This window comes from Sabethes cyaneus, chromosome 1 (assembly GCF_943734655.1).
Source record: "Sabethes cyaneus chromosome 1, idSabCyanKW18_F2, whole genome shotgun sequence".
Classification (NCBI taxonomy): Eukaryota; Metazoa; Arthropoda; class Insecta; order Diptera; family Culicidae; genus Sabethes; species Sabethes cyaneus.
In genome coordinates this window covers 148,856,967-148,869,559 of record NC_071353.1, presented here as the reverse complement: position 1 = coordinate 148,869,559, position 12,593 = coordinate 148,856,967, and the positions used below count along the sequence as shown (strand labels likewise).

Below are 12,593 nucleotides of genomic sequence, written 5' to 3'. Positions count from 1 at the left end.
AGAAATTTTTGCGTATGTACCATATTTTCTGCTATGTAAGAAGCGGTAAGGTCTGAAAGTAAACCAGTAAAACCTTCTCGGAGCAAAAGACAGTGAATCGATGCCGCTAACTTACGTGCCTGTTGCCATTCATGTAAAAAGAGGACATTCGAATGGCACGTCATATTTGCGATGAAAGTGCTTTGGCTTTAATGTTATTTGTAACCAATAGCCCTTTCAAAGGCCACAAGGGAGTTGAAGTAAGATTATTGAAATATGTCATGCTACGCATAATCATATTTGATACAATAATCTCTGGGCTGGTCATTAATTAGTATTTCAACCTTTATGATGCACACAAGTGATTTTTAAAAGAAATCTCTATATCTCAATAGTTGCAGGCGTTGTACTTATGAACCCCCGGCCACGTATTTTCAAAGCCACCATTGTATTCAATGAAGAATTGAATCTGAATATTTTACTTTTTCTCTTAATGGCACTTACAGATTCTTATAAACATACATATGCCAGAAATGCAGGTTACATTAGTCTTTGATCTAATGAGCTGATATAATCCTACGTCACCCTTTCGTACAATCCTTAGGGCTGTATACCTTGTAGTTTTTTTAATTGAAATCAATACTTCGACTTCAAAAAGCTAATTGAAATTAAAAAGACATGACGAGAAACCCAACCTGAGCACCCCTATCAAGCGCAAGAAAAACCGGAAAAAGTTCCACAAAGCGAAATTCACTCACGCTCTCACGAACCGGTCGGTTCGGAATGCACCCCACTCATTCATTCCTTCATTCATTCATTCATTCATTTATTTCTAAAAGCGCTTCTTGAAGTAAATAATAAAGCAGTCGCGTTCAAACAGCAGTTTTTGTTATCAATCGAAACTGCGCTGACGATCAAAGGTGTGTGTGAGAATGAGAGAAGACGCATACACCCATCAACGTTTGCATGCGAAGACCAAAGAGCAGCGGCGCAAAAAAGCACGTTTTTTGTGCGCTCTTTATTCTCTGCAGTTCCCACACAACATCATTTGTTCTCCCTTTAATTTCGTTCCGAACGAAAGGGCGATACCGTGATGGTACGGCGCCGCAGGCGCAAGCGAGAAGCAAACAATAACAAAAAACCTTCTGCACTTACACACACGCGTTTAGTCGCGTGTGTGTGCGAGATTCAATGGGAGAGAGGAAATTGCAGCAGCAGCAGCAGCAGCAACAAAAAAAGAACATTATTTTTCGTCTCGTTCGTTTTGCCCTGCTGTTGCTGCTGCCTGCTGCAGCAGCGGTGCGCGCGGGACGCGCGGAAAGAACGTGAATCCGTCCGACCGACCGCGAGCGGTCGTTTCTCGTTCCGTTCGTCACATTTCGAAAACAGCCAGCGACGAAAACGGTGCCCTTTTCACAGAGTGTGCGCGCGCGATCGTTTTAGTTAGTGTAATAGCCTACTAGTAACTAGTAACCGAACCAAGCAAACCAACCAAGGTTGGTTGTGGAATCGAGCTGACAGAGTTGAAGAAAAACGAATAAAACAAACACTTTCAGTAGTAATAATTATTGTGGCGTGGATTAGAATCTCCCGTGCAGGTTCTGGCTTTCCAGGAATTGCTACATAAAAATTATTTTAGTTTTTTTCCCCGTGCGTTTGTTCGCTTCGCCGTCGTCGCCGACGACGTTTGTGTTCAGCAAATCACAGCAAGCCGTGTGTTGGTAGTAAAAAGTGAGGAAATTTCCTGAGTCATTCGATATTATTTTCAATTCGCTGGAAATTGCGTTTTTGTGTTTTGCGCTGATAACGCATTTTTTCGGAATTGTTGTTTTCCTGTTGCTTGAGTGAACGACGACGACGACACACACACGCGAGTACCGAGTAGTGTGGCGCGACAAGTGGCACCTTTCTCGGAAGAGCACGTGGGGGAACTCGTTTATCGCTGCTATCGTTTGGTTCGGTGTGGTGAAAAAGGGGGTGAGTCGACGTCTGTCTAGCCTAGCAAGTGATTGCAATCGAACAGCTGCCCAAAAAGCGTCCTCCCAGCGCCTGCCACCTACCACCCAACCGGGCGCGCGTGAGAATCGAACAATCGAGTGCGGAAAAAATCCCATTGTACCCCTATCTTGTTTGTTGGGAGGAAAAACAACTTTACTTACTTTACTCTTCTCCACAAGGCAAGTGTGCAGCAGCTGGTGATTGATACAACAGCAACAACAACAAAAAAATCAAAGTATTTTCCACGAGTCATTAGCATTGAAGAGAGAAGGGAAGAACAAAAGGCGTGTTTGTGTAGTTCTTTTTTTTTGTTTAATTCAGACGAAGCAGAAAAAAACGAAGGCAAGTGTTTTCAGTTCGCGGAAAATATCAGCAACTTGTTAAGTGGCAGAAATATAAGCACGTTCCGTGGTTCGTACTGGAACGCTGAAAAAAACTGAATTCAGTGGGGAGTCCCGGTTTTCCAGAAAACCGAAACAGCAAGCAAGCAAACGTGAAACGCGCAAAACTCAAAGATCGATTGACGGTGATATTGATTCCGCTGTGTCCGAACACTCTTCCACTGATAAGCGAACCGATTTGTGCGGTGTTTTGTTTTGTGTTGTGTTCAGCTGAAGTGAGTTTGCAATTGGAACGCCCCTCGGCTAAACCAAACCGACAACAAATAGACGTCATCGCCGTTTCGTTGTTCTTGTTGTTCGTTTCTGGCCGTTCGTTGATAAGAAAAAGCAAAGCAAGCCGCGCGCGAAGTCACTCTTCTGTGTTGGTTGGTTTAGCAGCGTCGTCACACTCCGTCAGCAGAGGTGAGCAGGACGCGGACTTGAAACGCAGCTAATAACAAGCGAGTGGACAGACGGAGACGGAGACAAAGACACCGCGGGCGCGGTGAGAGAGGAGGAACTGGAACTGGAATTTTTCGGGTAAGTCGTTGAACCTCTACAGAACCTCAATTAGCGAATGTAAACAATGGGCACGTTTGTGGTTTGAAAAATTCTTTTGGAGACTTGCTTTCCGGGGGGAAAAACAAAAACGAACATCAAATCGATGTTATCTTTTTATTTTACATATAAGCACCAGCAGCACAGAACTAATTTTCAAAATGAATCTCGTAAAATAAGGAATCCACTCACTCTAGGAAAATTCCTCCTTCCACATTCCGTTCCACCATCCCACCCAAGCCATCCAAGGGGACAGGAAAAGTTTACGAAGTATCGATTTTTCCTCTGCCACATTCCCTGTGGTAATTTGAATCGTTTTTCCTGCTTCTTTACCCGTCCGTCCGGGTCGGATCGTCCGGACGGTTTTTGCCTCCGAGTTGAACTTTGCTCCGGTTTTTACTTATACTTATACATATGTACTAGGTTTTTAGGTTTAAGGGTACCCTTCCCTCTTTTTTTCTGGGAATTTTATTCAAATTCAAACTGTTCAGTCGTTCGAGATAGCTCAATGATGGAAAGAGTTTGAATTAGATTTTCAAAATCTAACACAAACCTGGTTCCACTGGTTCGAACGGTGAGTGAAAACAAATGCTACTTTTCCTTCTCCTTTCCTCACATTAACCTCTGCGAAAGTAGTTATCATAGCAACAGCGTTCACTCAGATAAAAAAAAAGCGTCAAACGAAAGAATGCAATGAAAAGTCAATCCAAGTAGTCCTTTGTTTTTTCTTTTTTATTTTGTTTTGCAAATATCAAAGGTGGATTGTTGCGCTGCGACGGCACGTGCCTAACAAGAGGAAAATTATTCTTTCAACTTAACCTCTTGCAGTTTGTTCTTTACATGTTGTGAACTTTAAAAGGCTGTGGTGAGACGCGTTCTACGTTTCGATAATATCCGGATAGAAACGGTAAACAATTGGGCGCTCTAAGAAAGCATCTTTGTCTGGAAATTCAACTTGAATGTGGATAATTCTAGTCTAATTCAAAACCAAAATCCTGTTTCTAAAAACCCTCAAATACCAAATTTGGTTCCATTTGCTTGATTAGTTCTCGAGTCCTATGTGGAAATTTATGTTTCATTTGCGGGAGAGCCCTTCTTCGTCCAAAGGGACGAAGGGTCTCGTTCTCGAACCACCATAGGAAAAAAATCCTGCTTCCAAAAAAAACCCTCACATGCCAAATTTGATTCCATTTGCTTGATTAGTTCTCGAATTATGCAGAAATTTCTCTGTCTCCCTCCGCTACCGAATCGATTCTTCCGCCGCACGAGTGTTTCCTTACATGAAATAATGACTCGTGTTACTATAAATAATGTTGAGTTCAAAACGTAGATGACAGGAAGCTTTCACTAGTATTCTCAAAAATATTTTCCCTCAGTAAATGAGACAGTCTGACAACTTGTAGCTTGATTGTAAGATTTGGTAAACTAATTACATAATTATATAATATTGTTAACATGTTGTGTATTTTAGGTTCCGAAGATTATTTATTATCTAATGTTGATTTGAGCGTGTATGATCAGCTTCATACTAAACTTAAAAAGTATGGAATGGATATCGCCCTCACTAGTGGAAATAACCAGCTCCAAACACGATTAGGATCCACAAAAGATCCTATCGATAAATTGAACAAAGCAGGAGTCTACAAAAGTGCATGTGGTTGGTCACTGTGATAAGATTTATATCGGGCAAAAAAAAAGAAATTTTGGAATCCGATCCGAGGAGCATGTTTTAGAAGTAACAAAAGCTAGGAAAGAACTACAGGAGAGCCAATTTTACCACTCCAAATCCAAAGTAGCCGAGCACATTTTTTCCCATTACTTCTGAAAACATTAACCTTCTTCGCCCTGTCAATAATATTTGGAAACTGGATGTTGCCGAATATCTTGAAATTTTTAAAGAAAATCCATCCAATCTTCTAAATAATCAAACTGGTAGTAACATTTTACCGCTTTTTTACCTAGTAGGTAATTAAAATGTGTTTTTTGGGATATTGCTACTACCGGCTTTTTGCGTACCCACTGGATTGCCCACAATCCCTATTCGGTTTAAATAGGGGACTGTAAGCTGCTATTCCACACACAGTCTAAGTTAGTTAGATACTGATGAAGGTCTCACGTCGAGACGTGAAATACGTATTTATCAATAAAACATAGTAGTTGAATTAAAGAATATAAATAATGCCACAGTTTCGACACTGTGAAGCTGTTCAAAAATCATGTTTCTTCAAAATAAATTAAATTTTCTTTTGCATGGTAGTAGGAAATAGAGAATATAGAGGACACTGAAAATTGAATCAAAAGCCAGCGTTTGAATTTGATTTTGATTCCAGAATGCAAATTCTGAGTCAAAATCCAGAACAAATTCAAATTCTGCGTCTAAATCCAGTAGAAGTTCAATCCAAATCCAAGTCAAGTGCAAACTAAATCATATCCAACTTTAATTCAAATCCAACTCCCATGCAAATCCCATTGCAGCGTAAAAATCCAGTTTAGCGACTTAGTTACTCTAGGGGCGAGGGTCAGTTATCGATCCTGCGCCAAACTGAGCTGCCGCGTTTTACTATCCCTCCCGAACACCAACCCAAAATCGCCTGTTTTGCTGGAAACGATGTAAAAAGCTACTGATGAGCATAAGCTGTGGATGAGCATATAACGTCAACACATTTTGCCCGAAACCCTTTGAACAAATATCAAGATGCACATCAAGAAAGCAAATTTTCATCAACTGTACTACATACGGTTGTAAGAAAACTAGAAAGGTCTTTAGGAGCGGAAGAAATTTCACTAATTGCCTCCCTTGATTTAGCAGGCGCTCTTCATAATTCATCTCATAATTCAAAGATTATGACTATGATGAAACGTGGTACAATTTCTTCTTCTTCTTCTTCAGCAGCATAGAGCCGGGGTGGCTCGTGCTGTTTCAAGCACTCGTCTCCATTCAACTCGGTCTTGGGCCACTCGTCGCCAATTTCCTAGTCGTCTCAGAAGTCGCAAATCGCTTTCGACCTGGTCGAGCCATCGTGCACGTTGGGCCCCCCTGTTCCTGGTGCCGGTGGGGTTGTTGAAGAGGACCATTTTCGTCGCACTGTCGTCCGGCATCCTTACGACGTGTCCGGCCCACCGTAGCCTGCTAACTTTCGCTAGATGTACGATGGGAGTCTCCCCAAGCAGTGCCTGTAGCTCGTGATTCATACGCGTCCGCCACTCTCCGCTTTCAGTTTGTACTCCGCCAAATATCGTCCGCAGCACTTTCCGCTCAAACACGGCAAGGGCGCGTATGTCCTCCGTAAGCAGCGTCACGGCTTCAAGTCCATAAAGAACTACCGGTCTAATAATGGTTTTGTACATTGTTAGCTTCGTGCGGCGGCGTATGCTTCCTGATCGCAGCGTTTTGCGAAGGGCAAAGTAGGCCCGATTTCCCGCTTGGATGCGCCGCTGGATCTCCTTACTAGTGTTGTTGTCCGCGGTCACCAGCGATCCCAAATACACGAACTCTTCTACCACTTCTAGTTCGTCGCCGTCAACGGTTACCGTCCGTGGGAGGCGCGCATTTGTTTCCTTTGAGCCTCTTCCTTTCATGTATTTGGTCTTCGACGCATTTATTTTTAGCCCAATTCTCCTAGACTCCGCTTTCAGTCTGGCGTAGATTGCCTCCGCCGTCGCAAAGTTCCTGGCAATGATATCGAAGTCATCTGCAAAGCCTAGAAGTTGGCTACTCTTGGTAAAAATCGTGCCTCTCGTTTCAATGCCCGCTCGTCGGATCACCCCCTCAAGAGCGATGTTGAACAGCATGCAGGATAGACCGTCACCTTGTCTCAACCCTCGTCGCGTCTCGAAGGGACTCGAGAGTGTCCCAGAGATGCGTACGAAACACATCACTCGATCCAATGTAGCTCTGATCAGTCGCGTCAGTTTGTCCGGAAAACCGTATTCGTGCATTATCTGCCATAGCTTGTCTCGATCGACTGTATCGTATGCTGCTTTGAAATCGATAAAGATGTGATGCGTGGGCACGTTGTACTCCCGACATTTCTGCAAGATCTGTCGGATAGTAAACATTTGGTCCGTAGTTGCGCGAGCCCCCATGAAACCCGCCTGATAATTCCCTACGAAACCTTGTGCTATCGGTGACAGCCGGCGTAACAGGATCTGGGAGAGTACCTTGTAGGCGGCGTTTACCAGCGTAATACCACGATAGTTGCAGCAGTCTAGCCGATCACCCTTTTTGTAGATGGGACAAACCACTCCTTCCATCCATTCCTCCGGTAGCTTTTCCTCCTCCCAAATCCTCCAAATAACCCAGTGTAGAGCCTTTGCTAGCGTTTCCCCGCCATGTTTATAAAGCTCTGCCGGTAGGCGGTCCTTCCCAGCGGCTTTATTGGTCTTCAGCAGCCTGATTTCTCGTTTGACTTCTTGGAGATCAGGTGCTAGGACATCACTATCTTCCATGGGCGCTCCTAGGTTAATTTCCGTTCCGCCTCCTTCTGCGACTTCGCCATTGAGGTGTTCATCGAAGAACTGCTTCCACCTGTCGACCACCTCGCGCTCGTTTGTAATTAGATTCCCTCCCTCGTCCCTACACATGTCAGGTTTCGGTGTGTAGCCCTTCCGAGTTTGGTTCACCTTCTCATAAAACTTGCGCGTGTCATTAGCTCGGAATAGTTGTTCTAATTCCTCACGATCTCTGTCCTCCTTTTGGCGCTTTTTCCTCCTCAGGATCGTGGTCAACTGGTTCCTAGCTCGTCGGTACTTGGCCAGGTTCTCTCTAGTGGCAATACTTAGATAATTTTTCCAAGCATTTTTTTTCTCATCCACCGCTTGTTGGCATTCCCCATCAAACCAATCATTTTGTGTACTCCGAGGCCCAATACCTAGTGCCGCGGTAGCGGCCTCTCCGATGGCCGAGCGTATTCTGCCCCAACCGTCTTCGAGGTTTGAAGCACCTAACTCCTCGGAAGAAGGCAGTGCCTCATTCAGTACTCGCGCGTAGTTCTCGGCAGCTTGTGGGTTATCTAGCTGCCTGATGTTCAGCCGAGGAGGGCGGCTTTGACGTGTCCGGTATCCGGTGGACAGCTTTGAGCGCACATGTACTGCTACTAGGTAATGGTCAGAATCAATATCCGCACCCCGACGGGAGCGTACGTTCGTGATGTTAGAGAAGAACCGGCCCTCTATGAGAACGTGGTCAATTTGGTTCATTGTACGTTGGTCAGGTGATCTCCAGGTGGCTTTGTGGATATCCTTGCGCGGGAAAAAGGTACTTCGGATCACCAGGCCTCGGGAAGCTGCGAAGTTTATACATCGTTGGCCGTTATCGTTTGTGTCGGTGTGCAGGCTATGGGGTCCTACCACCGGTCTATACATTTCTTCCCTACCGACCTGGGCGTTCATATCCCCGATGACGATCTTGATGTCCCGTGACGAGCAGCTGTCGTACGTAGCCTCCAGCCTCGCGTAGAACGCTTCTTTCTCATCGTCGGGTCTACCTTCGTGCGGGCAGTGCACGTTAATGATGCTATAATTGAAGAAACGGCCCTTTATCCTCAATACACACATTCTCTCGTTGATCGCCTTCCAATCTATCACGCGATCCTGCATTCCGCCCAGCACTACAAAGCCCGTTCCCAGTTCGTTGGTAGCGCCACCGCTCTGGTAAAACTGGGCCTTTCCGCCACGGATCTTCCATACCTTCTCTCCTTTGCGACAGATTTCATGCAGAGCTACGATGCCGAGTTTGCGGGGTTCCAGCTGTTCAATCAGCACCCGCTCGCAACCTGCGAAATTTAGCGATCTGCAGTTCCAAGTCCCGAGTCTCCATTCGTCGTCCTTATTTCGTCGCCTAGGTCGATGCCGAATATTCCGCTCCGAATATGCTTGAATGTTGTTAGTTTAAGTTTAGTTTAGGTGTGTAGCCGTACTGGGGCAACACTACCGAGTCTCGCGATGGGGCTGCCATCTCATAGTGCCGAGACGCACTATACCTCCTTCCCGGTTAGTATACGACCTTAGTTTCCACCGGGGTTGGTTACCCGATCTCCGCTAAGGTTGCTCGTATTCCGGCTGGTACCACGAGGAGGTCGGGATCGGAGTTGCTGGATAAGAGGCTAACGACCACTATGGGGTCTATATTCCGCATTATCTAGCCGTTTACCAACCGTACAATTATATCTCGCAAACCATATGATGCAGATACTTAGCATCTTCAGCAAAGTTTAATGAAATTCCAAGATCTACAACTTTGCCGAACACATGAACATGCTATCTAGTTCCTATAAAAGTTAATGTGTTATCCCCTTAATATCTAATTGTATGAAAATATCAACAGATGTAGAATACTTTTTTAAGGAACTTCTCCGAGGACACCTACGGTCGCAGCTGGTGGATGATCGCTTACCTCCTTGATGGGGGACGTAAAGCACCCGGTTCCCAGCCAATGAATCGTTGTCGTCCTGCGCCGCCAAGTAGGTCACGTCATCCATTATGACCACGATGTCGCATTTTGCCGGTAGAATGTTTCTTCAGTGCCTCCTTCTGGGTAATTATCTGCCGCTCAGACCAAGTGCCTCAACTGATGTACAACTTCTTCGCTCCGGACTGGAGAGGGCATTACGAACTAACCATCGAGCGTAGTTGCTTGACTGTTTTAAACTTGTTTTCACCTATGATTATAACGTTCTGCCATAACGTGTGTTCTTGTTTCTACGGCAAATTGTGACAAATTATGTTCGTGTGCAAAAAGATGTTACCTACTTTAACAACCTGTATGGGTACTTAATAAGCTAATAAGTTAAATAAGTTTTAGTGGTATACTAAAAAACACATTTTCCGACAATCACAACCGTGACGGATTTGAAACTTATTTTTTTGTTCTCATCTTGCATACCTCCAACCACCGAATGGTTCCCCGGACCCGGACCGGGTCACGTGATTACACTCGGCGACGACTTTAAATTACGTACCAACAGCGGTTACTGTACCATCACGGTAGAGGCGCAATTACTGCCGCCCTTCACCACACTTGGTCTCGTCGGAATTGCTGCTGTCTTCGTCTCCAGTCCGTAAAAGGAGCTGTTTTGGATAGACGTTTTTTTTTCGTGTGCTTCTCTGCTCGCTCCACCAAAGTACCCACATTTTGATGATGGCTTCAAGGCAGACGAAAAATACCGAGAGCGGCAGATGGCAGGAGAAGGATTGACAGTTTTTTGTTGTTGTTGTTTTGCTACTAATATGACTAACCTAACCTAGCCAAGTAGGTATTGTGTTGTGTGGTGGCTCTCAAACTTGGCGAGTGCACGGCCTACTATGCTTCTCTAATAGCAGCAGCAGCAGCAGCGAAGCGAGCGGGTCTGTCACAATACTTTGTGTTGTGACGTGATGGCCTCGGTCTTTCCCAACTTCTCAACTCAACTGTTTATGGAATTGTTTTCGCTGCTAATGTCCATGTTTCTTGTTTTTTTTTCTGTGTGCAAGCCTCTCTCCCCGAAGCTAATGATGATTAGACTCATTTATTCGGTTGTTTGATAATGTGCTTGTGCAAAATAACGTGAAAGTAACTGAAGACGTAACTAAAGCCACGTTAGAATGACAACTATCCTTTGTCTTTTGATGACCTTTCAAAAGAAAAAAAAACGATTCCCGTTAGGAAGTTAGCCCACTTTCGAGTTCGACCAGTCGATCGATCGTGACCTTTAACAGTGCGAGAGATTTTCCCCTCATTTCCGTTCCCATTGAGCCTTAAAATTCTAATGACAGACAACGGCCACCGCACCGTCGTCTGGCTGACCCGAAAAGCTACCGCGGCCTGGCGTCACAAATCGATTCCACCACAGCCAAAAACAGAACGACGCCAGTCCGCGAGGTGTAAGTAAGCCCTGCACCAAATAAGTAGTCTCCGGTGCGCAGCAGCATTAAGCGACCCCTTAATTGCCACCTTGTGCGCTCGGAGTCAATCGAAAATAAAATATACCACCACGGTAAAGTCGAAATAGAAGGAAAAAATCAGAAAAAATAAGGCAAAAAAAAATACCAAAGGTCCAGGCCACACCGTCCGTCGACCGTCAGTCAGTCAGAATGGGGCATCAAATTATACGGTAGCAGCACGTTGATGCGAGGATTTTAAAAAGCACTTCCAGACCAGACCGGGCCCGGTCTGGTCTGCTCTGGTCTGGTCCTAATCGATTCATTACGCCCCGTCCGTGCACACGGACGCGGACGGATCACCGGCGCACGAACGAACGAACGAACGAAGGAAGATGATGACGACGACGACGCGTGCTGTTTGCATTTTTGCACTAGCCTACTACTACCTATACCTTTACCTACGATGGGATATGGGATGGCGCTCCATCTCCTTAATGACAGTTCAGTCTTCCGTTCGGTTACGCTTACCAACGCCTGCTGGTGCTGGAAGGGTCGATCGTCTTTTTTTCTTCTTCTGGGGATTCAGCGGGTTTCCGTATTCGTTTGACCTACAATGAAATTTTCGATCAACGTGTATCAATTTTCTATGGTGTGCGAAGAAGTAACCGCACCCGTGGTGCGGGGGACCCGGGACCGGGTAGGAAGAAGATACATTCCTTTTATTGTTTTTTTTTTCACATTTTTATTACGAACAGAAGCTGCTGGCTGCTTCGCGCTATCAGCGCGCGATCGAAAAAGAAGAAAGCGAAGAAGCAAAAAAGAAGGACGCGCCGCAGTAGGTTGGGTGTGAGTCAGCGAAAACTCAGTGAAGAGAAAAGGCAACAACAAAGCGTCGTCGTCGTCGTCGTTGTCGTCACTCTTTCGTCGAATCGATTTCCTCCTGCGTGGCGCCGCCGCCGGTTGCTTTGATAAAAGCAAAGCGAAAATTGTTTTCTGGAAAAATTGGAAAATTTTCTGTTTTTTTTTTGCAGTTTATTCAAACTCAAAAAACATTTTTGAAATTTTCCTACCAGTTTTTTGCTCTCAGCTCCGGAAGTGCTGCTCAGCACACAACGGAAAAGACTATTCTTTATCGCATCAAGCGACCGAACCGAACCAAATCATCGCGGACGGACGGACATACCTACATAGATAACACCATAACAAAGGGAAGCAAAAAATTAGACCATTCGATTCGATTCGATTCGATTGTCCGTACGACGAAGCCGCAGCGACAAACTGAGCACACGGCGAAACGGAAAGAGAAAGAAGCAAAAACATTCTGTTAATTATAACAATTATCGATTAGCCTCAAAAAGTGTGCAGCTCCGAGGACGGAACGGAACCATCGCTGCGAGTCGAGCGGAGCTCGCGGAGCTGTGATTGACGGTAAGATAAATTTATGATGACCAGTGACAGCTCATCGGAATCGGAGTCAACCGGCAGTAGAGGTGTGACCCAGTTATTAAAATTCTTCCGATTAAAATTTACATAACTTACACCTTTCTTTCGGCGATGATGATGATGATGAGTAATAATCTATTTCACGAAAGCAAAAACTTACAATCAAAAAAAGCTGACTCAAACGGCAGACACTGCTGCTGGTCGCAACAAAGACAGAACACACGTTGGTTGAGTAAACAAAAGATAACATCTTCCGACGAATCAAGCACAACAAATTGCAATTCTGTGAACGGACAAAGAATCGCGAGAATCGCGGCCTGCTGCGTCTCGCTCGCTCGCTCGATTGTGGAAAGAAAACGTACATATTAGGACAGT

General features: G+C 45.1%; 1 protein-coding gene across 1 annotated transcript in view; it reads left to right on the top strand.

Annotated features, from left to right (window-relative positions):
- The first annotated feature begins 1,802 nt into the window (after window positions 1-1,802).
- LOC128735700 (protein abrupt) overlaps window positions 1,803-12,593 on the top strand; it is a 108,567-nt gene continuing 97,776 nt past the window's right edge. The window contains exon 1 of the mRNA XM_053830187.1: window positions 1,803-2,897. The gene's annotated coding sequence lies outside the window, so the exon portion shown is untranslated. The remainder of the gene's footprint in view (window positions 2,898-12,593) is intronic.